Source organism: Cyprinodon variegatus, unplaced genomic scaffold, assembly GCF_000732505.1.
Source record: "Cyprinodon variegatus isolate N-32 unplaced genomic scaffold, C_variegatus-1.0 Scaffold272, whole genome shotgun sequence".
NCBI lineage: Eukaryota > Metazoa > Chordata > Actinopteri > Cyprinodontiformes > Cyprinodontidae > Cyprinodon > Cyprinodon variegatus.
The window spans coordinates 299,628-311,309 of NW_015150725.1; the positions used below are offsets into that span (position 1 = coordinate 299,628).

General features: G+C 38.9%; 1 protein-coding gene across 1 annotated transcript in view; it reads left to right on the forward strand.

Moving 5' to 3' along the window:
* The window catches only part of naaladl2 (N-acetylated alpha-linked acidic dipeptidase-like 2), a 576,898-nt gene that overhangs the window by 57,873 nt on the left and 507,343 nt on the right, over positions 1-11,682 (forward strand). Inside the window, exon 2 of the mRNA XM_015382993.1 lies at positions 8,759-8,797. The gene's annotated coding sequence lies outside the window, so the exon portion shown is untranslated. The remainder of the gene's footprint in view (positions 1-8,758; positions 8,798-11,682) is intronic.

Genomic DNA, 11,682 nt, shown 5'->3' on the forward strand with positions numbered 1-11,682 from the left:
AGACACATAGAAAAGCTCTGAATATTTGGAATCACTGCTTTAATTGATGGTATGGTACCTTTTTTTCTTGTGGCGTCCAGAAATTAAAGAAATATGTGTTTTTTTATTCATCTGGTAAAGAAATCCATGGATTACTAATTAAAGTTTTCCTAGAAACGCATGTTGTTATTGGATAAACTAAAATGAAAAGCTGTAGCATTAAGTTCCCTCAATGTTTAAAGATTAAACTTCTGCAACACATGTTTTTTAATGGGGTTAAGACATTAATTAGCAATAAAATTGAGCTTTTTTCTAAAAAAAAGTTCATTAAAATTTTTGGTTTTACTAAATTTTCGGTTATGCCCAGCAGCAGGTAGAGGACTCTGACAGCATTAACCTTGACGCGCTCTCAGACTCGTGCAGGAAGACCCAACAGATGGAAAATACCCCCCCTGCTTGTTTCCACTGAAATGTCACAACTGTAAAGACGGGTTTTATAATGCATCAATCAGTGCGGAGCTGCACCTCCAGGAACGCCTGTAGAGCTTCGGAAATGAGACCTCTGCAACGAACTGCAGAGGTAATCACCACTGCATTGTTCAGGTCACCGCACTGCTTACAGAGTTTAGGAAGTGGAGGGGGGGGGGGATGTGTAAGAAATGAACAGCAGCAAAGATGAGAGAAGGGAAAGGAAGACAAGGAGGACAGCTTGGTTGGCTTTAATCCTGCGGCTTGCATCTGGGTTTTAATGCTCTAGATTTTCTGAAGGTTTATTGGATCAAGCTTAAATGAAAATATAGATAATGTCTTTATTAGGTTAAAGTTAAATGCAACCCGGGTCCTAAACCGCATGTCTTTAGCAATGTGTCATGGTTTTGGTTTTGTTTCAGTTTTATCTTTGAGTTTCATTGGTTTTATTTTGTATTATTCTAGTTATCATTGATTATATTTGAGTTTTTAGGTATCTCCTGTTTGCCCTCTGCTGCCCTCTTGTGTCAGTCTCCTTCTCCTCACTCCCTTCTAGACTCCTCTATTCACACCTGCTCCCAATCTGCGGATTAGCCTGCTCTTTGTTTCTCTCTCCCATATATGCACCTCCTGCTCAGTCACTGTTGCTGGTTTGTTGTCATTTCTTTGCCTAAAATGAGTTCTTTAGTTATCTGTATTTTTGTGGATTCTGAGGATTTATGTTTTTGGATTTTTGCTTCTGTTGCCTTTTTGGATAATAAATCAGCAGGAAACCACCTTCCGCTTCAGTGTCTGCATTTGGCTCCTATCAAACCCAACTTGATGCACAGCTTTTCTTGGTTAGATAACTTTGGGCGCATCAGTTAATGCTGACAAATCTAGATTTCACCCATCAGGCAGATATTGAGTCTCTGAAATTCCACAACTTTTCCCAAGACTGCTGGCTGTGAAAAGCGCTGGGATTTTTAAAAATAACTGAACTTTGAACCTTACTGATCTCACATTGGAGAAGATTCGCTCTCTGCATTTAACCCCTCCCCTTGGCGAGCAGTGGGCTGCCATTGTGTGGCACCCAGGGAGCAATGAGGGATTAAGGGTCTTGCTCATGGGCCCAGTGTGGCAGTCTGTGGGAGTGGGGCTTGAACTCAAAACCTCAGGATTCTACAGTATGCTCTAACCACGAGGCCGCCACTGCCCTAAGAATTGGCGTCTCATTAGCCTTTAATTGAAAATAAAAATTTGAGATTATCAAAGAGCAAAAAGAAAAGTTCCAATTGACAATTAAATTTTAAGGTTTCATGAATTTGTTCTTTAGCTTTTTGAAAAGATCCTGACAGCATTTTTTTCTCCATTACACTATTTATCCTTTTTTAATTTACCGCAATGTCTCGTTTTTTTGTTTTTTTGTTTCTTTGGGGGGGCTATACTTCCTAACTCGACTACATTTTTTAACTAGAAGTTCATTTTTTTATTACAAGTTATTTTACCAAGCATTGTGCTCAAAGTGCAGCTCTGCTTTTTAAATGTACAGCTCCTAAATATTTCTCATAAGAATACAGTCATTGTTATTGTTGTTATTGTTGTTATTGTTGTTTTTGATTCGTCAAATATGTTTACCTGAGCACAGAATCTCTCTGCACGCTCTGTTCCGATGCCTCCTTTGTTTCAGCGACTGCAGAACGATTGGGTCTCAGTCTGCAGCCGACTTTCAGAAGTATAGGGAAATATAAAAAACGGCGTTGCAGTTCAGTTTTAGGTTTGGAAAGTTGCTTTGCATGTTTAAACGTTTACATTTTTATATCCTCCAGCCACAAACTAGTGCAGTCATTATATCATCTGCATATTGAAGGTTTGCACACGCTGCCCGCTGAATTAATAATGTAGATTAATTTGCTCTTTCTTTAAAGATATGCTCTGCACATACAAACATGTTTTAAGACGTGCAAACGATCCCAAGGTCAGGCCTTATATTTAGGCTTTTTAGCCAAATACCAAAAGTTTAGATAAAGACCTGATATTTTTGTTAAATTCCTGTACATTCCCAGGTAGGGATTAGTTCTAAGAACCCCTGTAGCATCATCAGACCCCCCTCCCCCACCCCCCACTCCCTTAATAAATCTGAGGGTCCCAAACACATTGAAGACCCCCTGCTTTCTGAAGCAGGACTTGTGGACATAACCCCCCCCCCCCCCCCCCTATAATAATGAGGTAGTTGCAGTGATTCCAGTTTTTAGTGATTATGGTAAAGGTGTTTTTCTGATAGACCGAACTCCTGTCATGATTCACTCTTTCATCTCTACAGCAGAGTCCAAAAGATAGATTTTTATTAAGGCCGGTGAGCTTTTTTATCAAAGGCTGCATCTCTCTATTTTCTTTTTCCTTCAGGAGACAAAGAGCAGCCACTGAAGGAACACAGTGTGCAGCGCAGCTATGCAATATCTTTCTTTATCCTCCTATAGCTCACGGTTCTTTATTTTCACTCACCGTCCCTCTGCATGCATCTGAGAGTACTAATCTTTTAAAGAGGGCATTTGCTGCACTCGACTAATCAATAAATAACTACCACTTCGCTGTGCAGATTTTTTTTCCAGACCTGTGTAATTCCCAGCGCAGTGAACCAGCGCCTTCTTAGCCGAGCAGCACAACCTCCTCCTCAATTCCAGGAAAGCCCACGCATATTTATAATTAAACCAGATTCATATTTTATCTCTCTGGAGTCTGATCATTTCTATTTTGGTTAGTGGGGAAGGATCTAAAGGGACGGCTTGACAGGAGTCCTGGACAAAGGAGCAGTGGAGAAAAGTGTTACCTTTTTACTCAGAGAGGAAAGTTGTGGTTATATATTTAGTTTTAAAGCTCTGAAGTTGTTCTGCTCTGGTCTTCAGTTTCTCCAATACATTAAATGCAGCTGAAAATAACAAAAGAGGAGAAACTGATGCTTTAAAGGTGGGAATCAGGAGTAAAAGAGTTCCATTAATTCCTTTAACCTCTTGGTAGCCAAAGCATGTGATCACATTTTTATTAGGTGATTTATTGTTTATCTATTGTTTAGGGGCTGCTCAGTGGCGCAGTGGAAAGCACTGCCTGGGGTTCGATTCCCTGCCCAGGGTCTTTCTGCATGTAGTTTGCATGTTCTGCCTGAGCATGCGTTGGTTCTCTCCGGGTACTCCGGCTTCCTTCCACAGTCCAGAAACATGACTGTTAATTTGCTTCTCTAAATCCTCCTTAGGTGTGAGAGTGAATGGTTGTTTGTCTCTGTGTTTTCCTGCGATGGACTGCAGACCTGTCCAGAGTCCAGAGTCCTCTCACCCTTAGACAGCTGGAGAGAAGCACCAGCACCCCTCGCCCCCCCACTAAGCTCGTCTGAAAATGGATGATGGATTTATTGTTTATGGTTTCACTTTTTAAATCAAATCAGAACCTTTTTTTTTAATCTTTCATAAGCAACTAACGCCATGCAGGTCAGCGTCAGGAGGATTTATCAGTCAGTTCAGTTTGTAGTATTTCTTAAGGAAGACTCTTTAAAACCACATCTGTTTTCAAGGATGTTTTTTTTTCTGATTTTGCATCAAATTTCTGTGGTTATTTATCTGTTGACCTATTTTAAGTTTCGTTTTTACTCACTGTGCACCATGACAAGGTGCTTTAAACAGTTTTCTTTGAAATCTCAAGAAGTAAAAAACACAACAGGCTCTATTAGGATGTGTTTTGCAGCTCTTTGAGAAATAGTTTTATATTTATAAATGTAGTGCAAAATGATTTATGGAACTGAGTGAGCAGCCTTTTCACTCAAGGTGAAATTATCTTTATTTCTTCTGGTTTCTGATTATCGTTCTTTTGGAAGCAGCAGGATGTTGATACAGATTAAGTAGATGGCTTCAACTAAAGGCAGGGGATTGTTGAGATGTACTTTGAAAATGCAAAAATTAACTGGGGTCAGTAAAATTTCTTCTATATGAAGCTTTTTTTAAGCTTGTCTTTATATCTGACTTCTCTCCCATGTGGGTACACTACATTTAAAATGACACGGTATTTAACAGGGCACACTAGAGCTGCTGCACCATAGTATCACGCCACTTTAGGGGAAAATACTGGGCCTGAACTAGATGCGATGCAGCTGCTGTTCTCAGGCATTAAGCTTTTCTTAAAAATTAACTAAATCTGACACCTTTCCCAGTCAGAAAACACATTTGTAGAACCTAAATTCAGTTGTGAAAAAAACAGTCGCTGTTACTGTAGAGATTAGCTGCTAAAAGGGTCAGTCCTTTTTAGCTTTGAAATGATTGAGCTCTGCTTTGTGTTATCGCTTGCTGATTGGACAAAATAAACATGTTTTTCACTGGGCAGCCGCAGTTGGTTTAATTTAATTAAGTCTATTTATATGGCGTCAATTCACAACACATGTCTTCTCAAGACACTTTACAGTTCGCCAGATTATACAGTCAAATTGATTCAAAGTTTTCTATCTAAGGAAAACCAGCTGATTGCATCACATGCATGTAGTGACAGTGGAAAGAAAAATTCCCTTTTAACAGGAAGACAGATGCAGTAGCAGCTTCCTAGATGGGGCAGTAATCACTGCTCTCTGACGGTGATATTCACTCCTTTTCCCAGAAATGGAGATGCTGCTACAGAATTGACAAAGTTTGCTCAGAAATGCATTAATCAAGAGAGATATGATTTTTGGGATGATTATGATCAGGGACTAGCAATATGATGAAGTTACAGCTCAAAACATTGATTTTGCAAAGAAATAGACCAGGATTGTGAAACTGTAACCCTTAAAGGCCCAGTGTCCTGCAATTTTTACGTCCAACAAAACAGAATTTAATGACGGAATTACATCCTCAACATGCAGCCAATTTATATTCCTGATAATGACCTGATTATTTGAAACAGGTGTTTTAATATAGCGATATAAATCTAAAAGGTGCATAACACCGACCCTCCATGACCGTAACCAAGCCTTTCAAACAGAAACCAGCATGTGCCGCACCCATAGGGTATGGTGTGGAACTCTATACAGCACAACAAAGGAGGAGCTGATGAAATTACAGAAGGCTAATGAGGTTTAAAGCTGTAGAATCGAGTGTATTAGAGCAGAGCTCACACTGATGTTTTTTAACAGACATCTAGAGGAAGTAGGATAAAATATCTGCAATTTGTTTTTAACGTTTCAGAGAAAGGCACTTAGAAGCCTGTTCCTTTAAGACAAGGTGACTGTATCTAGGAGGGAACAGGCAGCATTTCAACTTTGCTCTTTTTGTGCGTTACCAAAATGAATCCGGTGTTTCTCCCTGCTTCAAACGTGATGATCAAGCCTTTAGCAATACATTACGCCCAGGAATAGAACTTACGGCTCATAACAAAACCATCAAAACCAATAGGAGAGTCTGTCAGTTAATCTACTTAAAGAGAATTAGGTTTCTATTAAAGATGTATTGAACTCTCATGTTGTAAAAGCGATTGAGATTAATAACGTAGTCTTAATTCACCCATTTTTAGTTGAAAGACATTTTTTTGCCTTTTGATGACAAAAGGATTAAAACATCAAACAGAGCAGCTTTCTTGGCTAATTCAGCCATATTGACAGTAGTTTATATAAGAAAAGACAAAATGCCAGAAAATCAGAATTAACTGAATTTTTTTGACCTGTCTGAATAAAAGTTTCTTCTAGTTTTTCTAAAGAATGAACTGGAACCCCACTGTGGACATTTTCCCATCCTGACAGTAAGAACAGTCATGATATAAATGATGAGTTGCTTTGATCAGTGGACAATCTGAGGCCTGTGAAGAAGCCGTTTCCACATTGACCGGCTACTATTAGCTCAGTTGGGAGCAGTAAACAGACATTCTGCCCATCGGCGGTGCTTCATAGAGCTCTACACTCAAAGCAAAGATCTTTACCTCAAAGAGCATCGCCCCTATTTTCCATCTGAAAGCTTCTTTAGAACAATCAGTGAATGGAAAATATTCTTGCTTTTAATGCGCTGTGACTGGAATCTGCATAAGAGCAAATATTCTAGTACACATTACCCCACAGGGGAAGATTTTAAAGGGTTTCTCTACAAACTTAAAGTGACTCATGAGGATTACAGATATTGTCCAGTAAACAAAAAACTTACGTTTTAAATAAGGCATGAAGGTAAAATCTTTGTCAAAGTAAAGCACGCTGTTCTGAGACTCTAGATCAGTAAGATCTGCAATCAGGACACTAAGCTGATCGTAAGCATCACTGATGCAGAGAAGATAAAGCTGAGGTGCGGCAGACCATTTAAAACACCAGAAGTGTGTTTTAAACTGTTGCATTTTAATTTTACAGTGCAGTAAAGCATATTCTAAAAACCGAATCACATATATATGTTTACAGCGCAAACAACAACAAAACATACTGCAAACACAAAAGAGAATAGAATAGAATAGAATAGAATAGAATAGAATAGAATAGAATAGAAAATCGCTCTGTTTTTCCCCAAAGGGGAAATTCTGGTGTTTATAGCAGCGAAAAGATTATAGAAAAAATGGTCACACAAAGTGGACCTTAGAAAAAATGTATAAGAATAACATAATATAGTTAGGGTTAGGAAAAACAAAATAGACATAAAGAACTTAGATATTACCAAGAATGAATGTCTGTGGACCAGACCCTGAACAAACGGAGGACATTTGGACAAGAGAGGTTAGTTTTATTTGAACCTTTTTACTCACTTAGGGACGGATCTTCAGAGATTCTGTCAACAATGGGTGGTGAGGTTGCTCAAGGACCCAGATGCAGAGACGAGTGAAGCAGAGATGAGTTCTGAGAGGTTTAATGGCAGACCAAAGGTAGCAGAGGCAGAAATCCAAAAATCCAACTTAAAATATTAAACAAACCAAAACCATGGAGACATCAGGGTAAAAACGAGCCTGAGGAGCCGGGGAGAGACGAGCAGAGTAGACAATACAGCAACAAGAAGGAACCAGAACTGAGTGACTGCAGAGGTGGAGTATTTAAGGAGAACAGAACAAAGGATGGACTAACGAGCTGAATGAGGAACAGGTGTGGGTGGAACTGGCAAGAGGGAAACCAAGGGGAAAGAAAACAATCACAAGGGGGCGACAGAGAGTAACTAAAGAATGCTAGAATATCATGGAAAATAAAAACAAAACAACTGATAACAGAAAACTCAGAGTCACAACAAATAAGAACCGTAACAGATTCCAAATATAGAGACTAATCTGCCTGTGCAATTTTTCTACTTGCATTAAGTGGGTGTGTTTGGGTTGTTGTTTGCTGTGCAAATGTTAAGATGTTCAAACCTTTTTATAATTTTGCCCACCAGGAAGAATAGACTAGGTGTTCTACTAGCAGCTGAGAGTGGCCGTAAAAGAAAGATGAGGTTCTAAGTCATTTAGTTGGAGGTAGAAATGATAAATATCATTTAAAGAGTAGTAATTAAAATAATAACAATATTTATAGAGCTATATACAAAAATACCCTATCTCTAAAAGCTACAAACAAAAAGTAAAGGAATAAAATAATGAAAATCGCTTCAGTTAAATAAAGAAATAAAATATCATCACGTAAGAGAAATGTGTCTTTTTCTGTTGATTTAAACTCCAAGGTTTGTGTTTCTTCAAACATGTGCAAACGTATAAAACAGAGCTTTGCTTCATGTTTTGTTGAATTAAGGGAGAAAAAAAAATCTGCACTTTTCCCCCCATGTCTCTTTTCAGGCTCCTTCAATTCATTTTTTTTTCCACATAAATAGGCCCTATCTAAATCTATTCATGCTGTTTTCCTTACTTTGTCAAATGAAATTCCTAACTAGATTATTTACAGTAAAATCTAAATATGTTTGTGTTTTCCTAAGTGAAATATTAATCTAGATACTAGATCATTTTGGGCTTAAAGTGCTAAATATTTCCCGCAGCCTTCCTATTTTGTGTGATTTGTTCCAATTCTTAGCCTCCCGTCAGACACTCCGTCCTTCTATTACGATCTGCCACTTATTTTTTTACTGTTGAATTATGAAGAGTGACCAGCTTAAACTCCCTCTCAACCTTTATCTGCACAATTCTCAGAGAGAACACTCTGGGAAGCTTTGTGAGAGGTAATACAAAAGCTTCTACCACAAGGGAGGAGGGAGAGAGGAGCAGAGGAGAACCTTTGAAAAATATGCCACTGAAAATTCATCTCCCTGCCTTTCCAAGCTCCAGGGGTGCCCACTTCAAAAGCCTGGACAAAAAAGGACTTTTTAATGCATTTATTATAACACAAATAGTATAAAAACACCTGTACCTTACCTTTTGTAATGTTCTTTTTTGGCAGATCCTTGGAAACAGAAGATTAAGATCCAGCGCATGAGTTGTGAGTAAGAAACATCTATTTTGAAGTGTAAATGTCAAACCCACTTACATGTTCTTTATCCTTCTCTTCAATTTTTTATACAATGCAATGCGATCGAGTTCAAAGCACTTTGTGAATGCAGCTGCAACTGAATATATTGAGCCTAGTTCAGAAAGACAATTATCAGTTTCATCTATCATCCTCCTCTTCTTTTTACTTTATTGGGGGAACCATCAAAGAACTGCCTGTTTTTCTACACCCAGTGGGAAACAATCTTTGCTTGGTGCAAAATTCAAATACACTCTGATAGAAAAACAAATACTGCAATAAGATAAGAATGTAGAGTTGTTGCAGGTGGAGATGAAGTGGTCCACAAACGAAGCAGTGATGGTGTGTCAATGGTAGGATTTACAATAGGCTGACGCATCAATGCATGATGTTAGTGCAGACATTATAGGAGGAGTGGTGTATCACAGGAGGTAACAGGAAGTGAAACCTGAGGGATCCAAACTAGGGGAAAATATTCAGACCAAAGGAAGTTTACAAAGCATCAAAAACCTCTGATGAATGTGATAGTAAATTAGATTTTAGGTTTACACGGCACAGACTGGTTATAGTGTTTAGGTGCACAAAATAAAAGTGATATGCATTGGTATTTTCACCCATTTAGAGTAGTAGACATTCAAAGTTTCCCCACTTTCCTTGCCTGGTCCTTGCCTGGTTCTTGATCGGTTCTTGGCTGGTCCTTTGCTGGCCCTTGGCTGGTCGCCTACAATTCCTTGTTAAACATTCTTTGTACTAAAATATTCTTTTTGACATGATTTGTGTGGAGTGTCTGTCATGACTCCTGTGTAGCAGTTTTTGCTAATGTTGTTTGTTTGCACCAGAGAAAGCTGTAGTTGGAAAGCTGTTGCACTGAAGCAACTGGAGGACCATCCTCAACCTCAACCCTTCGTTCTTTCTCCTCGGTCATTGCAGTCTGTTGTTTGGTATGGATGTTTTGTTTAGCCATTTAAATCATGATGGGATTGCTTTTATAACTTCTTCAGAAAAAGTTCCAGGATGTTTGGAAGCTCTTTCAAACCATCTGTCCCGTCTGTCCAAGATCTGAACAGTATCCATTATTCTCCAGCAGTGTCTGGTTTCTCCAGCAAAAGGAATCTGAGCAGTCCTCGCTGTACTGGACTGCATAAAAAGCACCGCTCAGCTTTGTTTTGGGTGTTCTAGCTTTGGAACAACAGTTTCTATCTATTTTGTTGAGTTTGAGATTTACTGGAGATTCTCAGAAACTTCTAACACAAACAAAATTAAACCGTTCTTGTTGCTCTTTGTATTCTTTCCATTCTTCCTCTTAACCGAGGAAACATTCTCAGCTATTTTGGACCCATGAAAACAATGGATGGGCCACTGATTAGCATCTGACTTGAAATGTGCTTAGATTACAGGTTGCTCTGGTCTGTGCTGCCAGAACTGACAAAGACTCCTCTTGATAAAGGCTTGTTTTGTAGTTAACTGCATATTAATATGATTTTTCAAAATAGAGCTAAAGTACAGCATCCTTTTATAAATAAAACTTTGCATTTTCGTCCACCATCTTTACTCTGATGCTTCTAAATACAGTTTGATGCATCTAATTTTCTTCACTTCTGATTATAAATTAGGGTACATATGTGCAGAGGGTTGTCAAAATGATCACTCCTCTGAAAAGTATCGATACCCAGAAGCATAGAAGTGATGTTTGCACATGTTGCCGATTGTTAAGTTTATTTTTCTGGATTATTTGCAAATTAAAAAGATAATAGTTCAGTGAAGAGCTGGATGGTGCAGAACTGCTGCCTTGCAGTAGGAAGGTTGTGGGTTTGAATTCTGGCCTGCTGTCTTTCTACATGGAGTTTGCATGTTCTCCCGGTGAATGTGTGAGTTCTCTCCCCCACTGTCACAAACATGACTGTTACATTAAACGGCTCCTCTAAATTGTCCTTAGGTGTGTGCAGGACTGTACAGTATGTCTCTGTGTTGCCCTGTGACAGACTGCTGACCTGTCAACCATAAAATTAGATTAGATTGTTTTATATTTGGGTTATTTATTTGCACCCTTATTTAAGTATCAAGTTTGGGATAAAAAAAAGCTCTTTCTCATGTTAGTAATTAATCTGTTTGTTTTATCCCTTTTTTTAATCCAAATTGGAATTTAAGATAGTAGAGTATCAAACATTTTTCTCAGAATCAATATCCAATTGCATGATTATTATTTTCCAGCTTTTATTGTCATTCCACTGTCACACGTACAAAACGATAAAATTATCTTTCTGCATTTAACCCCTCCCCTTGGGGAGCAGTGGGCTGCCATTGTGCGGCACCCAGGGAGCAGTGTGGGGTCAAGGGTCTTGCTCAGAGACCCAGATGTCAGTCGGTGGGAGTGGGGCTCAAACCCAGAACCTCTGGATTCCAAGCTCTACGCCAGGAGTCTTTAACGTTTTCCAGGCCAAGGACCCCAAACTGATGGCGATGGAGCGGGGACCCCTGATTATATATATTGTATGAAATAGTGTTCGATCAAACTGGTCCAATAGTCACTCTATTACAGATGGAGTAATGTAACTAAAGTAATCCCTCCCTGGGATTATTAAAGTATTTCTGATTCCTGGTTGATGGGACAGGTGTTGTGAATGAAACGGTGTCCAGATTGAAAGAGCTCCTGTGTGTCTCTGAATGTGAGCATTGACTGAAAGACATCTTCTGCCTCCATTTATCTGTTTACTACAGTCTGTTGGATTCATGTTAATGTGGATTTAAAGACATTTCAATTAGTGGAAAAAATTGCAGGAGGGAAGGTTTAGGTTACAGCTATCCTATACCTGTTTCACCTCTTTTCTCTGGTTCGTTTGTCATTTATGTTGAAGACT